Here is a 20,479-nt window from a genome sequence, read left to right as displayed (position 1 = left end):
TGAAAAAGCATGGATGTTATTAGATCATTAAATCTTCCCTCTTGGCTTTAAAAGCTTAGGGATATTGGTGTTTAATCATTGCACATCTAGTGATATAAAGACCACAACTGTATACCTTACTCTTAAGCCTGACTCTTTCTGACTATAATGGATTTTCTTGGGCTCCAACCAGATCCCCTCTCAAAGCCAAATGCATACACCTCCCCATGCCAGGAATATTGGCTGCTGACAGTTCACAGCTGTATCCATCATAGGGTATTGCCCTCAACAATAGTGACTTGCCATGTCTAAGGCTGTTGTTGTTAGTTACCATCAGGTTGGTTCCGACTAATGGCAAGTTTACATATAACAGAAGGAAACATTGCATAAAGGAGGCTGACATGGGAAACAAGGGCCTGGTTCCCTATGAAGAGATGTCCCAGCTGAAGAGGCTCCCATAGATTGGCTGTGGCCTTAGTTGAAAAAGCATTTTCCCTCTGCCTAATCTCGCTTTCTCCCTTCTTTACAGGTTTATCTCCTGTGATCACATCCCAAAAAATTTTGTGCAAGCAACTCTCCGACTCACAGACTGTTTTCAAGGAATCTAATCTAAGACATGTATCTAATGTTTGCTACAATCTGTGACCAATGAACTTCCTGGTCCCCATACTGGTTTGGTGCCCCTTATTATAATGTTGTCCTCAAACCAAAACAGATGACATTCAACTGCTTCAATGTGGTCTGCCTACTCAAGACAATTTAAGCCAAAGCAAGAAAAAAAGTTGTTAGGAAAATTATTACATGCCCACCTAAGCTAATTTTTAATCAACTCAGCTCTGGGGTTTACAAGATAAACACAGTAGAGTGAACAACAGGGATTAATTGAAGCTAAATGTCTATTTACCAGCTTTGATAATGAGGCTATTATAAAAACAGGCACATAAAAGCATGTGGACTGAGTAGATAGGGGTTAGGATAGACAGCCGAAAGTTTCCATCTTGCTATCCCTAATGATTTCTGGGCTCAAAGGAGAACTTATTATAATTGACTTGATTTACTCTTGCCTACTGCAACTCATGAGGTTAAGGCACCCCACTGAAAGAAAATACAGAGCAAGATCTCACTTCAAATAAAATTTAAAATTAAAAAGTAACTAAAAATATGAATAATTAACTAGTTAACTGAATACAGCTATACCTCTCAGTTATTTGGTATCTTATAATTCTGACAAACAGCTATTGGTTTTCCTTGATTCTGCGCAAGCTATTTGAACAGAAGGAAAGTTAAATTTATTGCAAACCCTTTGGTGGAAACTTTTGAACATATTGGTGAATGGTCGAATTGAGAAGCAGTCAATATTTCTACAGATACAGGACTTGCCTTTAACCACCATCTAAAATGTCCTTTTGCACTAAATGCCAAATGGCCCATGTTACACAACCTGATTCATTTACCTTCACAGATTTTTTTTTCCCTTAAAAATAGTCTTACATTCAGTACAAACACTTTTAAAGCTATATGATACAGGCTTAGGTTAATGTACCTCTGAGCCCCAACACATTCAATTGGTTTCTGAAAGCTGCATTATAAAGTTTTTACATTATTAATGAGATATAATTTAGCAGTAAACTAGTATTCTATCAAATAAAACACTCACAAGACTAAGTTTGATAATGAAAATAATAGAATTTAGAGGTGGTGAAGGTGAGCAAGTTAAGAAAATCTTTACCACAGAGACCTGTGGTAGTCACATGGGCTAATTTGGATGTTGCCTTCATCTCTCATGAAAATGAAGTTCCACTAAGGTAAGAATTTTTTGGTCTACTAGTCAATAAATTTTGATTGGATCAATACAAAGAAAGGCTGAAAGAAAGCTATATGACCAGTTTTTCCCTAACAGTGAAAGAGAAAAGAAGCATCAGATTTATATAAAAGGACTTATAATGACAATGAGATCAGGCGCACTCCAAAACTGAAAAATAAGTATTCACTGCAAAGTATGACAGGCCAAAGGAGAAGACTAGTCAAAACCTGGAGGGAGTCTTAAAACATCCAGTTCAGATTACTACAAGAGAGCCTTGATACTGGAACAATATAGATTCTATGGGACCTCAAAATTAACTAATCAAAGCTCCATTTCTAGATAAAGTCTTTCTCTGAGGAGAAATTTCTGGTGATAGAGTCCACACTGAGCAAAGTAAATGAAAAGGAAGAGCCAAATACAAGTGAAAAATGGAAACAGTTTTCAGAAAGAATGAGATCATGTTTTTATCTCTTTGTGAAACAACAGAAATGGTATCTCCAGAGACACAAAGCTATAATAGTCATCTTGATGTATTTCTCTCTAAAAAGGCACATGAAACTCAATCCAGAAAGTCAATATTACAAAAAAATTAAAAAAAGGAATAATAACACTCATACATATAAGAAAAAATCCCAAAAATAGATGTCAACAAAATGAACCAAATAAGATAAGTCTGTTGTTGGTAGTTGCCATCAGGTTAATTCTGGCTCATGATGACCCTGTGTGTGCAGAACAGAACTGTTCCATAGTGTCTTCAAGGCTGTAACTTTTTGGGAGCAGACTGCCAGGCCAGGCTTCCAAGACACCTCTAGGTGGGTTGGAACACCCAACTTTTCAACTAGTAGTCAAGTGCTTAACCATTTGTACTAGCCAGGGACTGCTAAGATAAGACAACATGAATTACAGTTAGAAAATACTCAAAATGAAATGATTAGGTAAAGGGTGATTTGAAAACAAAGGTGATAGAATTCAGGGAAAAAAAAAGCTATCCTTAAAAATAAAAGAATCAGGGACTTCTAGGTCAACTGGCATAACAAAGGTTATTAAGAAAATGTTCTGCATCCCACTTTGGTAAGTGGCATCTAGGGTCTTAAAAGCTAGCTAGCGGCCATGTAAGACACATTAATTGGTCCCAACATACTCAGAACAAAGGGGAATGAAGAACACCAAAGATACAAGGAGGATATGAGCCCAAGAGACAGAAAGGGCCACATAAACCAGAAGACTCCATCAGCCTGAGACTGGAAGAACTGGATGGTGCCTGGCTACCACCAATGACTGCCCTGACAAGAAATACAACAGAGAATCCCTGATGTAGCAGGAGAAAAGTAGGGTGCAGAACTCAAATTCTAGTAAAAAGACCAGACTTAATGGTCTGACTGAGACTGGAAAGACTCTGGAAGACATGGCCCCCAGACTCTCTGTTAGCCCTGAACTGAAACCATTCCCAAAGCCAACTCTTAAGACAAAGATTAGACTGGACTATGAGACATAAAATGATACTCCTGAAGAGAGTGTTTCTTGGCCGAAGTAGATACATGAGACTAAGTGGCCAGCTCCTGTCCAGAGGTGAGATGAGAAGGCATAAAGAGATAGAAGCTGGCTGAATGGACATGGGAAATCCAGGGTGGAAAGGAGGAGTGTGCTGTCACATTACAGGGAGAGCAACTAGGGTCATATAACAATGTGTGTATGAATTTTTGTATGAGAAACTAACTTGAACTGTAAACTCACTTAAAGCACAATAAAATAGTAATAAATAAACAACGCTATGAGTCGGAATTGACTCGACGGCACTGGGTTGGGTAAATAAATAAATAATTTCATAAATTAATACTTAACTAAAACAATACAAGATCAAATAATCATAACAGATCATGACTTATGATAAAAAAATTTTTTTAATTAAAAGATAAAGGACAACAACAACAACAAAAAGTTGCTGTCAAGTCAATTCTGACTTATAGAGACCTACAGAACAGAGGCAGAGGTGGAGGCAGAGACAGAGACACAGAGACAGACATAGGCAGAGACAGAGACAGGCAGAGACAGAGACGGCCTGGCCGACCCAGAGTCCGCGGAGAGGAGGGAGGCTGACGGGGCCGCGGCGGCCGAGCGGGGAGGGGTGAGGAAAGCAAGAAAAAAATAGAGAAAAGGGAGTGGGGGGGGGGAGGAGAAAAAACAATAGAGGAGAAAAGTCCAACCCCGCCCCGTCGCCGCCGCGCCCGCTCGTCCCCGGTGGAGCGGCCGTGGGGCCCGAGGGTCCGAGAGTAGAACTGCACCATAGGGTTTCAAAGGAGAGGTCTGTGGATTCTAACTGCCTACCTTTTTGGTTAGCAGCCAAGCTTTTAACCATTGTGCAGCTAGGGCTTCAAAAAATGAAGAGGAGAAAGAAAAGATTCAAGAGAAAGTAATAGATATGGAAAAGGGGCAAATAAATCTATTATACCAAGAATTTGAATCCTCAAAGAGGAAAACAAAAGCAAGAAATTAAAATAAATTCTAACAGTATAATTTTAAAAACTTTTTTGAATTAAAATATTATTTGAATTTCTACAGAAAAATGGCATACAGCATACCTGAGAAAATCTACCCAGAACAACCAACACCCAACTATATGAAACTAAAGTTATAGTTTCACATCAATAACAGTAATATTTGAAGATTTATGGCAAAATATGCCAAATCACTTATAAAAGAAAATCAGATTTTTTGATAGTAACATTTTATATCATGAGATATTTAATATATTCAAGAAAATAAAATGTAAGCCATGGATTTTATATCCAGTCAAATAAAAGTTCAAGTAGAAAAGTCATGTTGTTGTTGTGTGCTATTAAGATGATTCCAACTCATAGTGACCCTACAAGACAAAATAGAGCTGCCCCCACAGAGTTTCCTGGGTTGAAATCTTTATGAGAGTTTATTGCCAGATCTTTTCTCCTATGGAGTGATTGGTGGGCTCCAACCATTGACCTTTTAGTTATCAGCCAAGTGCTTAACCATTGCACCAAGCAAGTCATCGGCATGGTTTTATTTCCACTCAAGAACTCAGGGAATGCAGTTTTCATAACTCTTTCCTGAAGAACCTTCTAAAGAATGATCTTTAGACAACCAAAGTGATTGAAATAGCATCAATATAATAAAGGTTGTAAACATGAAATATACATTTCCCATAGAGGTAAATCATGGTTATAAAGAATGCAATGGCATGCTCTGACAATAAAATTTATCTTAACTATGGAAAATAGATGTCCAATTTTCCTAGATTCATACTTCATACATTCCAGGTTCCAATTATTAATGGATGTTTGTAGCTATTTCTTCTAATTTTGAGTCGTGCCACATCAGAAAATGAAGGTCCCGAAAGCTTCACTCCATCCATGTCATTAAGGTCGACTCTACTTTGAGGAGGCAGCTCTTCCCCAGTCATCTTTTGAGTGCCTTCCAACCTGGAGAGCTCATCTTCCAGCACTATATCAGACAATGATCCGCTGCCATTCATGAGATTTTCACTGGCTAATGCTTTTCAGAAAAAGACTGCTGGGTCCTTATTCCTAGTCTATTTTAGTCTGGAAGCTCAGGTGAAGCCTGTCCTCCATGGGTGACCCTGCTGGCATCTGAACACCGGTGGCATAGCTTCTAGCATCACGGCAACACACAAGCCCCCACAGGATGACAAACTGACAGGCACATCTACTATTCTGGAAATGACAACTCAAAGAGGAATGGCGTTACATTCATTGTCAAAAAGAACATTTCAAGATCTATCCTGAAGTACGCTGTCAGTGATAGGGTAATATCCACACGCCTACAAGGAAGACCAGTTAATACTACTATTATTCAAATTTACCCAGCAACCACTAGGGACAAAGATGAAGAAATAGATTTTTATCAGCTGCTGCAGTCTGAAATTGATCGAACATGCAATCAAGACGCATTGATAATTACTGGCAATTGGAATGTGAAAGTTGGAAACGAAGAAAAAGGATCAGTAGTTGGAAAATATGGCCATGTTCATAGAAAAAATGCTGGAGATCAAATGATAGAATTTTGCAAGAGCAATGATTTCTTCATTGCAAATACCTTCTTTCAACAACATAAACGGCTACTATACACATACAGAAATCAAATTGACTGCATGTGTAGAAAGAGACCATGGAAAACCTCAATATCATCAGTCAGAAAAAGGCCAGGGGCAGACTGTGGAACAGTCCATCAATTGCTCACATGCAAGTTTAAGCTGAAACTGAAGAAAATCAGACCAAGTCCACAAGAGCCAAAATATGACCTTGAGTATATCCCACCTGAATTTAGAGACCATCTGAAAAATAGATTTGACGCATTGAACACCAGTGACCAAAGACCAGATGAGTTGTGGAATGACATCAAGGACTTCATCCATGAAGAAAGCAAGTGGTCACTAAAAAGACAGGAAAGAAACAAAAAGACCAAGACGGATGTCAGAGGAGACTCTGAAACTTGCTGTTAAGCGTCAAGCAGCTACAGCAAAAGGAAGAGTTGATGAAGTAAAAGAACTGAACAGAAGATTTCAAAGGGCATCACGAGAAGACAAAGTATTGTAATGACATGTGCAAAGAGCTGGAGATGGAAAACCAAACGGAAAGAACACAGTCGGTATCTCTCAAGCTGAAAGAGCTGAAGAAAAATTCAAGACTTGAGTTGCAATAGTGAAGGATTCTATGTGGAAAATATTAAATGACGCAGAAAGCATCAAAAGAAGATAGAAGGAATACACAGAGCCATTATACCAAAAAGAATTAGTCGATGTTCAGCCATTTCAAGAGGTGGCATATGATCAGGAACCGATGATACTGAAGGAAGGAGTCCAAGCTGCTCTGAAGGCATTGGCAAAAAACATGGCTGCAGGAATTGATGGAATACCAATTGAGATGTTTCAACAAACGGATGCAGCCCTGGAGGTGCTCACTCATCTATGCCAAGAAATATGGAAGACAGCTTCCTGGCCAACTGACTGGAAGAGATCCATATTTATGCCTATTCCCAAGAACGGAGATCCAACTGAATGTGGAAATTATAGAACAAGATCATTAATATCACATGCAAGTAAAATTTTGCTGAAGATCATTCAAAAATGGCTGCAGCTCTATATCAACAGGGAACTGCCGAAAATTCAGGCCAGTTTCAGAAGAGGATGTGGAACCAGGGATATCATCGCTGATGTCAGATGGATCCTGCCTGAAAGCAGAGAATACCAGAAGAATGTTTACCTGTGTTTCATGGACTGTGCAAAGGCATTTGACTGTGTGGATTATAACAAACTATGGATAACATTGCCAAGAATGGGAATTCCAGAACACTTAATTGTGCTCATGAGGAACCTTTACATAGATCAAGAGGCAGTTGTTCGGACAGAACAAGGGGATACTGATTGGTTTAAAGTCAGGAAAGGTGTGCATCAGGGTTGTATTCTTTCACCATACCTATTTAAACTGTATGCTGAGCAAATAATCTGAGAAGCTGGACTATATGAAGAAGAATGGGGCATCAGGGTTGGAGGAAGACTCGTTAACAACCTGCATTATGCAGATGACACAACCTTGGTTGCTGAAAGTGAAGAGGACTTGAAGCACTTACTAATGAAGATCAAAGACTACAGCCTTCAGTATGGATTGCACCTCAACATAAAGAAAACAAAAATCCTCACAACTGGACCAATGAGCAACATCATGATAAATGGAGAAAAGACTGAAGTTGTCAAGGATTTCATGTTACTTGGATCCACAATCAATAGCCATGGAAGCAGCAGTCAAGAAATCAAAAGACGCATTGCATTGGGTAAATCTGCTGCAAAGGACCTCTTCAAAGTGTTGAAGAGCACAGATGTCACCCTGAAGACTAAGGTGCGCCTGACACAAGCCATGGTATTTTCAATCATATCATATGCATGTGAAAACTGGACAATGAATAAGGAAGGCCAAAGAAGAATTGATGCCTTTGAATTGTGGTGTTGGCGAAAAATATTGAATATACCATGGACTGCCAGAAGAATGAATAAATCTGTCTTAGAAGAAGTACAACCAGAATGCTCCTTAGAGGCAAAGATGGCGAGACTGTGTCTTACATACTTTGGACATGTTGCCAGGAGGGATCAGTCCCTGGAGAAGGACATCATGCTTGGCAGAGTACAGGGTCAGCGGAAAAGAGGAAGACCCTCAACAAGGTGGATTGACATAGTGGTTGCAACAGTAAGCTCAAGCATAATAATGATTGTAAGGATGGCTAAGGACTAGGCAGTGCTTCATTCTGTTGTGTATAGGTCACTATGAGTCTGAACCTACTTGACGGCACCTAACAACAACGTGCAAAATAGAAGGAGTGATCCACTAGAGTGGTAGAGTAATGACTGAGGGAGAGACTTCTCTCCCACGAAGCAATGGAAATATTTGCAAAATAAAATTAACCCTTTCAGAATTCTGGAAATTAACCAAAACCACCAAAAAATTGATTTTTTTTTTTAATTGAAGAGAAATGACTGAATCTCAGTATCTTAAGCTGGGTTGTTTAGAGAATCAAAACCAGTGAAGCATATAAATACATATATAGAGAGCTTTATATCAATGTAAAAGCTCACATGGTTGAAGATGCTGAAAAGTCCCAAGTACGTGGGTCAGGCTAGAGGCTTCTCCTGACTCACGTAGCTACAGGGGTTAGCAAACTCCGGATCAGCAGGTTGGATACTAGGCCTCTGGCTCACAGACTGCAGAGACTGATGAATCCCAAGATTGGCAAGCAAGATGGCAGGTAAGCTGCTAGCTCAAGTCCCAAGAACCTGAGGTCAGACAAAGAGGAGCCAGCTGCAAGATCCAGAGTGGGCAAAAGCCCATAAGCCTTGTCAGAAAGTCCACCTATAACGGATATGGGCCACACTCCCAAGGAAACTTCCTTTCAACTGATTGGCTACTCCCAGCAGATTCTATCATGGAGGTGATCATATTGTATCAGACCTCTTCATGGAAGTGATTACATCATTATATGAATGCCAAAATATATAACTGCCAAAAAAAATCACCAAGAATCACGACCCAGTCAATTTGCCACACAACCTCAATGATCACGCTCAGTAACAAAGCAGAGTCTGTGACATTTTAACTTGGGATTATTCCCATGCCCCCTCTATTCACATCTCAGTAGTATGGAAGGCATGAAAAGCCAGTAGTCTTGCAGCCAGCTGAGATGACTGACCACCTTGGATCACATTAAAAAAACACACTCAGAGCACACAATCAATATTATCTGAACTTCCAGCTCCCAGGAAATTCTCTTAGGCATTACTAAAACAGCAGCAATGTGTTGACAACATTTCAGCAGTCTAAGGCTGTGTTTTGATTTGTTGCAAACAAGAGCCTGGTCAGGAATATAAAAAGGAAATGGTGGAGAGGGAGGTGATGATAAGGAATTTGAAAAGCTATGACATAATCTTGGGGATCTCAAAGGCTTTGCTCATAAAAAAGCTGTGCCACTGGTAAAGAGAAAGGCCCACTCAACTCTGGATGACCTTGAAGCCCTATGTAAGTAGGAAGTGAAAGCTACTGCTGTGTTGTTAAATGCCTGAAGTTCAAAGATGTGCCTTCTCATACAGATTCCCCTGGCAAAGGGAGGAAGACATACGCACAAGATTTTTAAGGAAACCTGACCTACGCTGGGTGACTACTAAATCTTACTGACCTAGGGATAGTCACTAACACAAAAATCTTTCAGTGGCAGAGAACTCAGTAGCTTCACACTTTGATAATACAGAATCTACTAATTATTCCAGGTAGTTCCCTAAACAAATAAGCAGCAACAAGAAAACAAATAATAGCAAAAATTAAAACAAAAACAAAAAACTGGGAATAGAGAAGGGATCTGACCAAAGTTGTTAAAACGTTTTACCCAAAATATCTACTTTTCAACAAATATTTTTATAAATGCAAAGAAACAGAAAAGTATATCATGTACAAGGGAAATGAAACACCCTTTGAGAGGGTCAGATTTTGGTCTTAGTAGATAAAAAAAAAAAATTTTTTTTTTTAATAAAGACTTCAAATATTATATTGTTAGCTGCTTAAATGATACACTGTTTTGCATCATTTACTTTCAATAAACCAAATGCTAGGTCATAAAACAATTATAAAACAAATATAAATATGTTCAAATAAACAAAGGAAATAATGAACAAATAATTAATGGAAAGTACAAGATCAATGTCTCACTAAATACAGAATATCAGTGATAAGTAGAAATCATAAAATAGAAAAATAGAAATTCTGCAGTTAAAAATGTATTAACTAAATTGAAAAATTGACTAAAAGGGTCACTAAAAGCAAGAGAAAGAATCTGTGAAGTTGAAGACAGGTGAAGGGAGATTACTCAGTCTGAGGAGCAAAAAAAGAAAGAAAAAGACTGTACGAAAATGAGCAGAGCCTCAGTGACCTGCAGGACAACATCAAGAATACGGATATAATGAGAGTCCCAGAAGGACAAGAGAAAGAGAAATGTGTAGAAAAAAAAATCCGGATAAGTAATGGCTGAAATTTCTCAATATGATTTAAAGCATTAATCTACACATCTAAGAAGTTCTACAAACCCCAAGAAGAATAAAACAAAAGATATTCACTTTTAAAAACATTAAGGTCAAATTGACAGAATATATTGAAAAGAGCAAAAGAAAAAATGTCTTATCATATACAAGTGATCCTCAATATGATTAACACCTTATTTTTATCAGCAGGAATCATGGAGACTAAAGGACAGTACGATGTCACCTTTAAAGTAATGAAAGAAAGAGACTGTCAACCAAGGATTCCATACCTAGCAAAAACAGCCTTCAAAAATGAAGGAGAAAATAAGACATTTCAAGATGAACAAAAACTGAGTGAATTTGTCACTAGCACACTTGCTGTAGAATAAATACTAAAGGAAGTCTTGTAGACTGAAATGAAGGGACATTAGATGGTAACTCAAATCCATTCAAAGAAATAAAGGTCTCGAAGGCAATGGGCATGGGCATAAAAGTAACTAGGTACATATTATCTAGACAGTATAAATGTATTTTTGTTTTTAACTTTTAATTAATTTAAAAGACAACTACATAAAGGCAATGATTATAAAACAAGGTTGAAGGTCATATAATGTAAAGAGGTGTCATTTGCATGAAAATAGCAAAAATAGTTGAGGAAACAGTATATTAGAGTGTTTGTGTATACTTTTGAAATTGTTGTTAGGAGCCGTTGAGTCGGTTCCAACTCATAGCGACCATATGTACAACAGAAAGAAATACTGCCCGGTCCTGTGCCAAGCTCACAATAATTGTTATGCTTGAGCCCATTTTTGGAGCCACTGTGTTGTGTCCATCTCCTTGAGAGTCTTCCCCTTTTTCACTGACCCTCTACTTTACCAAGCATGATGCCCTTGTCTAGGGACTGGTCCCTCCTGATAACATGTCCAAAGTGTGTGAGACATAGTTTTGCCGTCCTTGCTTCTAAAGGAGCATCCTTGCTGTACTTTTTCCAAGACAGATTTGTTTGTTCTTTTGGCAGGTCATAATATATACAATATTCTTCACCAATGCCATAATTCAAAGTTGTCAGTCCTTCTTCAGTCTTCCTTACTCATTGTCCAGCGTTCACATGCATATGAGGGAATCGTAAACACCATGGCTTAGGTCAGTAAATTAGTATTAACCTGAACTAGATTGTTTTAATTTAAAATGCTAATTGTAATCCCCAGGAAAAGCAATAAGAAAATAAGACATACAGAAAAAATAGCAAATTAGGTGATGAAAATACTGCATTATCAGTAATTACAATAAATATAAATGGGTTACATGCCAATTAAAATAAAACTTATTGCCATCAAGTTGATTCTGATTTATGGCAATCCCATTTGTTATAGAGTACAACTGCATCACAGTGTTTTCTTGACTGTAATCTATGCAGAAGCAAATTGACAGACCTTTTTTCCACAGTGCTGCTAGACGAGTTCAAATTCCCAAACTTTTGATTAGTAGTCGAGCACAAACCATTGACACCACGAAGGACTGAACACTCCAATCAATAAGGCAAAAAGTGAAGATTGGATAAAAATATAATGATCCAAATATATGGTGTCTAAAACAGACAAGTTTTAGATATAAAGGCTCAAATAAGTTGAAAGTAAATGGATGCAAAACAATGTATCATTTAAGCAGATAACAAAAGAGGACTGGAGTGGCTTTACTAATATAAATAAAATAGATTTTAAGGCAAAAAATTGTTACTAGAGACAAAGGAAGATATTTTATCCATTAGGATGACATACTATATATGCACCTAACAACAGAGTCCCAAAACACATGAATCAAAAATTGAAAGAAGAAAAGAATAAACAATTCAAATATTAGTTGGAGACTGCAATATCCACCTTTCAATATTAGGTAGAACTAATATTGAAAATAGAAGACCTGAGCATCATTAACTATCAAGTAATTTTAACAGACATTTATAGAACATTCCTTCCAACAACAGCTGAGTACGCATTCTTCTCAAACACACAGAAAGCATTTTCTAGAATAGACCAAATGCAAGGTCATAAAGCAAGCTTCAATTAATGTAAAATGCTTCAAATCATACAATGTTATATTCTTTGATTAAAATGGAATTAAATTGAAAATCCACAATAGAAGGAGATTTGGGAAATTCACAAATATGTGGAAATTAACTAACTTATTCACAAATAACTTAAGAATCAAGGAAGAAATCTTAAGCATAATTAGAAAATACTATCAAATGAATGAAACAACATAAAACTTATAGCTTTAAATGCCAATATTAAAAAGGAATAAAGGTCTTAAGTTAGTAATCTCACCTTCTAACTTAACACACTGGAAAAAGAAGAGCAAACTAAACCCGAAGCAAGCAGAAGGAGTGAGAATGGAAATAAATGATATACAGAATAGAAAACAATACAGTATGTTAATAAAATCGAATCTTTAACTTGTACTGACAAAGAAGAAACAGAGTAGACAAATTGTTAAAATCAGGAATGAAAGAGGGTACATAACTACCAGTATTACAGAATTTAAAAGGATTGTAGGATAGTAATATGAACAACTGGTGGTGGTGTACATGCCAACAAATGAGATAACTTGTATGAAATGGACAAATTCCTTGAAAGAAAAAAATTACTGAACTAACTCGAGAATAAATAGATAATATGAATAGATTTCTAATGAATAAAGATACTGAGTAATTTTTTTTTTTTTATCAGGAAAAGCCCTTTCATGATAAAAACATGCAATACACCACTAGTAATAGAAGGAAATTTTCATGTACTGATAATGGGCATCTAGTAAAAATCCACAGCTAATATCATACTCGGTGGAGAAGGATGGACTGCTTTCCCTTAATATCAGGAGCAAGACAATGATGCCTGCTCTCTCTGCTGCTATTCACCATTGACTAAAACTCCTAGTCAGAGCAATTAGGCAAGAAAAAGAAATAAAAAGTAGGTACCCAAATCAGAAAGGAAGAAGTAAAATTATTTTTATTTACAGATGATATGATCATGTATACAGAAAATCTGAAAAAAAAAAACAAAAACTACTGGAACTAATAAATGAGTTCAGCAAGGTTGCAGGATAGAGTATCGATAAATAAAAATAAATCATACTTATATACACTATCAACGAACAACTATTCCATTTACATTAGCATCAAAAAGAATAAAGACCCTAAAATATATTTTTTTAAATAAGTGCTAGACTTAATATACCAAAATACCAGAAAACATTGCTGAAAGAAATTTAAAAAAAAACTATTGCCCTGACACAATCTTTAAACTTTAAACCAAAAATATTCACTGAAGACTTCTTAAAACCAAATAATAGTTTAGCTTAACTAATTGAAAATGTCTGCCTTGGACATTATGCTCTTTTAAGAACTATTTATATGGGGTCAATTTGACAACAAAACTCAAAAGATTAGATAGGAAGCTTAGCAGGAAGTGAGTTTATGTTAATGGGGGAGGAACAACTCAGAAAAGGAGGGTGGGAGTGGTTGCAGAACTGGAAGAATGTAATCCCACTCATACCCATTGCCATCGAGTCAATTCCATCTCATAGTGACCCTACGGGACAGAGTAGAGCTGCCCCAAAGACTTTTCAAGGAGCTCCTCCTGGTGGATTCGAACTGCCAACCTTTTGGTTAGCAGTGGTAGCACTTAACCACTACACCACCAGGGTTTCCGGAGATTATAATAAATGTTACTGAATTGTACATGTAGAAACTGTTGAATTGGTATGTGTTTTGCTTTGTATATTCTCAACAACAAAAACAAAATAAAGAAAATTAAAAAAAAATCTAAATAAATGAATGACATCTCATGTTCATGGACAGGAAAACTTAATATTTTCAAGATGACAATACTCCCAAAATTTATCTACAGATTCAATGCAATCCCTATCAAAGTACCAGTCAGCTGTTTTTCAGAAATTGACAAACTGATTCTAAAAATTCATATGGAAATTCAAGGTACCCAGAATAACCAAACTGATTTGGAAAAAGAATAAATCTGGACTCACACTGCATGATTTTAAAATTTACTACAAAGCTACAGTAATCAATACAGTGTGATACTGATATAGATAGTGGAACAGAACTGAGAGTCCAAAAATAAATCTATGTGCATGCGTTCAAGTGATTTTCAACGGGATGACAAAAATCTTTCAATGGGGAAAGAATAGTCTTTTCATCAAATTATGCTGGGACGATTGGCTATCTGCATGTGAAAGAATGAAGTTGAATTCCTTCCTCACGGTATACACAAATAATTGACTTAAAATGGATCACAGGCCCAAATATAAGAGCTAATACCTCAGAATTCCTAGAAGAAAACATGATTAAATCATCATGATCTTGGGTTAGGCAATGGTTTCTTCGAAGTAACACCAAAAGCATAAGTAACAAAAGAAAAACAATAATAAATTGGACTTCATCAAAACTAAAAACTTCCATGATTCAAAAGACAACATAAAAAAGTGAAAAGACAACTCACAGAATGGGACAAAATATTGCAAATCGCATGCATATACATATTCAAGGCATTTGTATCCAGAATCTTTAAAGAATACTTATAACCCAATATCAAAAAGACAAAAAAACTAAAATATGGGCAAATGATTTCAATCTGTATTTCTCCAAATAAGATATGCCAATGTCCAATAACCACATGAAAAGATATTCAACACCATTATTTGTTAGATAAATGTAAATAAAACCACAAAGAGATACCACTAAACCTACCAGTTGCCATCAAGTCTACTCCTACTCCCAGAAATGTCTTTTGTCATCTACTGGATGACATCAGGCCAAAATCAGAATTATCAGGATGAAGTCAAGGTATCAGCAAAGACGGGCTCCCTCCGGAGGTTCTAGAGGAGAATTTATTTTTTGCTTCTTCCGGCTTCTAGTGCTGCCAAGCTTCCTTCCCTTGTGCCCACATTACTTCAGTTTTCAAGAACTACATGTTCAAATCTGTTCGCTCCATCTTTCACATCACCACCTCCTCTTTATGTGTGAAACCTCCTTTTCCCTCCCTCTTAAAGGAATGTATAATTGCATTTAGGATCCACCAGATAATCAAGGGTATTCTCTCCATTTTAAGATTCTTAACTTTATCATATCTGCACCTCCCCCCCCTTTTATTTGGCCATATATGGTAACATTCACAGATTCCAGGATTAGTTTGTTTGTTTTTCATGGTAGGAGGGGTCATTTTTTAGTCTACCACAAACCCAAGTGCTCATCAACTGAAAAATGATTCAACAAAATGTGACATGTCCGTACAATAGAATATTATTCATGTTAAAATAGGGATGAACCTTAAAACATTATGCTAAGTGAAAGAAGGCAGACAAAAGGATCTCATATTGTATAATTCCAATATGAAAAGTTATGAACAGGCAAAACTATAGAGATTAAAAATAGATTAGTGGCTGCCTGTAGCTGGGGAAAGGGGGAAACAGGAAATGACTGTTAATGGGTATAGGGTTTCTTTTGGGGATGATGTAAAGGTTCTAAAATTAGATTGTGATTACAGTTGCATACCTCTGTGAATATACTAAAAACCACTGAATTGTACAATATAAATGGGTAAATTATATGGTGTTTGAATTACATCTCAATGAAGCTGTTTTAAAATGGAGTGGAAAATGAGTATATGAAAATAGAAATAAACTCACTGATTGCCTTTCAGGAATGGCTGAGAGAAAAAGACATCGCATGAACTGAGACACTGGAAAAAATAGAAGGGTGAGAGATTAAAGACCTAACTATAAATATAGAATATAAAATGATAAAGATCATGGAAGAAAAAATAGGGACAATGTTAGGAGCCCTAATACATGGCATAAACAGTGTACAGAACATTACTAACAATGCAGAAGAGAAACCAGATAACTGGGAGCTCCTAAAAATCAAACACCTATGCTTATCCAAAGACTTCACCAAACGAGTAAAAAGATTACCTACAGACTGGGAAAAAGTTTTTAGCTATGACATCTCCAGTCAGCACCTGATCTCTAAAATCTACATGATTCTGCAAAAACACAACTACAAAAAGACAAATAACCCAATTAAAAAATGGGCAAAAGATATGAACAGACACTTCACTAAAGAAGACATTCAGGTAGCTAACAGATACCTGAGGAAATGTTCCCAATCATTAGCCATTAGAAAAATGCAAATTAAAACTACGATGAGATTCCATCTCACTCCAACAAGGCTGGTATTAATCCAAAAAACAAAAAATAATAAATGTTGGAGAGGTTGTGGAAAGACTGGAACACTTATATACTGCTGGTGGGAATGTAAAATCATACAACCACTTTGGAAATAAATTTGTTGCTTCCTTAAAAAGTTAGAAAAAGAACTGCCATACGATCCAGGAATCCCACTCCTTGAAACATATTCTAGAGAAATAAGAGCCTTTACACAAACAGGTATATGCACACCCATGTTCATTGCAGCACTGTTTACAATAGCAAAAAGATGGAAGCAACCAAGGTGCCCATCAATGGATGAATGGGTAAATAAATTATGGTATATTCACACAATAGAATACTATGCATAGATAAAGAACAGTGATGAATCTGTGAAACATTTCTTAACATGGAGGAATCTGGAAGGCATTATGCTGAGTGAAATTAGTCAGTTGCAAAAGGACAAATATTGATAAGACCACTATTATAAGAACTCGAGAAATAGTTTAAACAGAGAAGAAAATATTCTTTGATGGTTACGAGAGGCAGGAGGGAGGAAGGGAGGGAAAGGGTATTCACTAATTAAATTAGATGGTAGATAAGAACTGTGATGAAGGAAAAGACAGCACGAAATACAGACAAGGTCAGCACAACTGGGCTAAACCAAAAGCAAAGAAGTTTCCTGAATAAACTGAATGCTTCTAAGGCCAGCATAGCAGAGGTGGGGGTATGGGGACCATGGTTTTAGGGGACATCTAAGTCAATTGGCATAATAAAATCTATTAAAACGTTCTGCATCCCACTTTGGAGAATGGCGTCTGGGGTTTTAAATGCTAGCAAGAGGCCATCCAAGATGCATCAATTGGTCTCAGCCCACCTGGACCAAAGGAGAATGAAGAACACCAAGGACATAAGGTACTTACCAGCCCAAGAAACAGAAAGGCCACATAAACCAGAGACTACGTCATCCTGAGACCAGAAGAACTAGATGGTGCCTGGCTATAACCGATGTCTGCCCTGACAGGGAACACAACAGAGAACCCCTGAGGGAGCAGGAGAGCAGTGGGATGCAGACCCCAAATTCTCATGAAAAGACCAGACTTAATGGTCTGACTGAGACTAGAAGGACCCCGGTGGCCATGGCCCCCAGACCTTCTGTTAGCCCAGGACAGGAACCATTCCCAAAGCCAACTCTTCAGACAGGGATTGGACTGGACAATGGATAGAAAAAGATCTGGTGAAGAATGAGCTTCTTGGATCAAGTAGACACTTGAGCCTGCGTTGGCATCTCCTATCTGGAGGGGAGATGAGAGGGTAGAGGGGGTTAGAAGCAGATGGAATGGACACAAAAAGAGACAGTGGAGGGAAGGAGTGGGCTGTCTCATTGCGGGAGAGCAATTAGGAGTATATAGCAAGGTGTATATAAATTTTTGTATGAGAGACTAACTTGATTTATAAACTTTCACTTAAAGCACAATAAAAATTAAAAAAAAAAGAAAACATCTCTCATTACTATTCTTTGGAAGTTGGTAAGGAAAAAACTGATTATTTTGAAAACTTAAATAAAGAAAAAAATTAAGCATTTATCCTAATTTTCCTATACGAACTGTGCCTCAAAATAATCAAATATCGATAAGAGGAAGCTTATCTATATAAAAATATCCCAGCAAATAAACAATGAAAAAATTATAAAATACAGATATCACCAATTTGTAATCTGTAATGAATTAATCTATTACCTGTCTGTCAGCTTGTCATATTGAGATGGTTTGTGTATTGTTATGGTGCTAGAAGCTATGCCACCAGTATTTCAAATACTAGTAGGGTCACAGGTTTCAGCACAGCCTCCATTTTTTTTCCCAGAATATAATGACCAAAAGTTTCCAAATTATGTTAACAAACCCATCATATTCTGATTATCAATATTTGACGAAATAGTACAATGATACTAAGACATACGCAAAACTCACTAATAAATGTCATTATAAATGTTTTCAATAGGATATTCACAAACAATCCTGCAGGATATTAACACAGGAATACACAGCCACCAAATGTCATACATAACAACATTCATCATAGTATTAAATAGAAGCAGAAAAGGCATAGTTACCTCTACAGCTGCTGAACAAAGGATATTCAATAAAATTCAATACCCATTCCTGATTTAAAAATGAAAATAAAACCCTTGATAAAATAACAATACATTAAGCCAAAAGCTAGCATTCTGTTTAATGGTGAGACACTGAAAACATTCCCATTAAAATCAGGAGAAAAACGAGGTTGGCCATTCTCACTATTTTTGTCATTATTCCGTAGGTACAAGCCAGCACAATCAGGCAAGAGAAAGAAATAAGATCTATGGGTATTAGAAAACAGTCAAATTATTGTCATTTGAAAAAGATAATAAATGCATCTAGAAAGCCCAAGAGAGTTAAAAAAGTTAGTCGAACACAATTAAAAACTAAGAACTCAGTAAAGTGGTTGATTACAAAACCAACATATAAAAATCAATAGCTCCCACTATGAAGAGACAACCACTTAGAAAGCATAATAAGAAAAAGACCACAACAATTATAATAGCAACAAAGAATTAAAATATAAGCATTAACAAGAAATATGTTAGTACTCTATAAAGAAAAATTCAAAAGTGAGCGATGTAAAATAAGTTATTTCAATGAATGGAATAACATACTCTATTTTTGAGGGGGAAAAAAAGCCAATATTGCAAACCTATCAAGTTTCTACATAAATCTATAATATTTTTATGTAAACCTATAAAACTATCAATACCCTCTCTATATAAAAATCTATAAATTTAAATCTATATATGCTATTACACACACATATATATATATTTTTTTTTTTGGTGGGAAAGAAGAGGTACTGGAATCGGATAAGCTGATTCAACAATTTACATGGAAAAGTAAACACGAAAGTATACCTAGGAACATTCTAAAAAAGATGATTGTAAGTATAATATGGCACAGTAATTATCACTTTAATATTGGCATGTGAATACTTTTATGCAAATACCCCCACCTGTCAGGTGTTTTCTTAAGGGTGCCATGCCAATTTTTTTTGACATGTTGCTGCAAATATTAGCATAGTGCACTTAGGAAAATAGCTCTGTGGGGAGGGCGTGGTTGGCAAACAAACGTAGAAAGTGTGTGTTATTTGCGTAAAAATACAGGAGACAGATATCAGTCAAATAGAGAAAAGAACCCAAAACTGAGATAATGATGCACACAACTTTATACCAGCTAGAAAAAGATGGGTTAATCAATAAATGGTGTTTAGACAAATGGCTAATTCTCTGGAAAGTAAAGGAACATGAATCCTCACCTCATTTTTTATAACAAAATCATTTCTGTTTGTATCAAAGTTAAAAAAAAAAAAAGAATGAAACTGTAAAATACTAGGATAAAATAAACATGAAAGATTTTTTTTTAAATAATCTAATCTAAATCAATATATAAATTAAGTGCAATGCCAATTTAAACTTCAACAATATTTTCCATGGAATTTGACAATCTACTTCTAAAATTCTTACAAAGTAAGCATGCTTAAGAATGGCATGCAACTTTTTAATGAAGAAAAAAGGTAGACAGACTTATCCTACCAGGTAGTAAAAATAAAGCTTGTGTCTCTGCCCACTCATTCCCCTTTTTTAAAAGCAAATGCTTACTCTGAAGTCCTCTGTTTATCTTCTGGACCTTAGCCAGGAAACCCTGGTGGCACAGTGGTTAAGTGCTACAGCTTCTAACCAAAAGGTCAGCAGTTCAAATACACCAGGTGCTTCTTGGAAACACTATGGGGGCAGTTCTTCTCTGTCCTGTAGGGTCACTATGAGTCAGAATCAACTCAATGGTAACTGGTTTGGTTTTGGTTTTTTGGATCTTAGTTGATCCCTTTGTAAAACAAGGTCAATGACA

This window comes from Loxodonta africana, chromosome 6, assembly GCF_030014295.1.
Source record: "Loxodonta africana isolate mLoxAfr1 chromosome 6, mLoxAfr1.hap2, whole genome shotgun sequence".
Classification (NCBI taxonomy): Eukaryota; Metazoa; Chordata; class Mammalia; order Proboscidea; family Elephantidae; genus Loxodonta; species Loxodonta africana.
The sequence above is the reverse complement of the archived record's forward strand: the minus strand, read 5'-3'. Positions refer to the sequence as shown.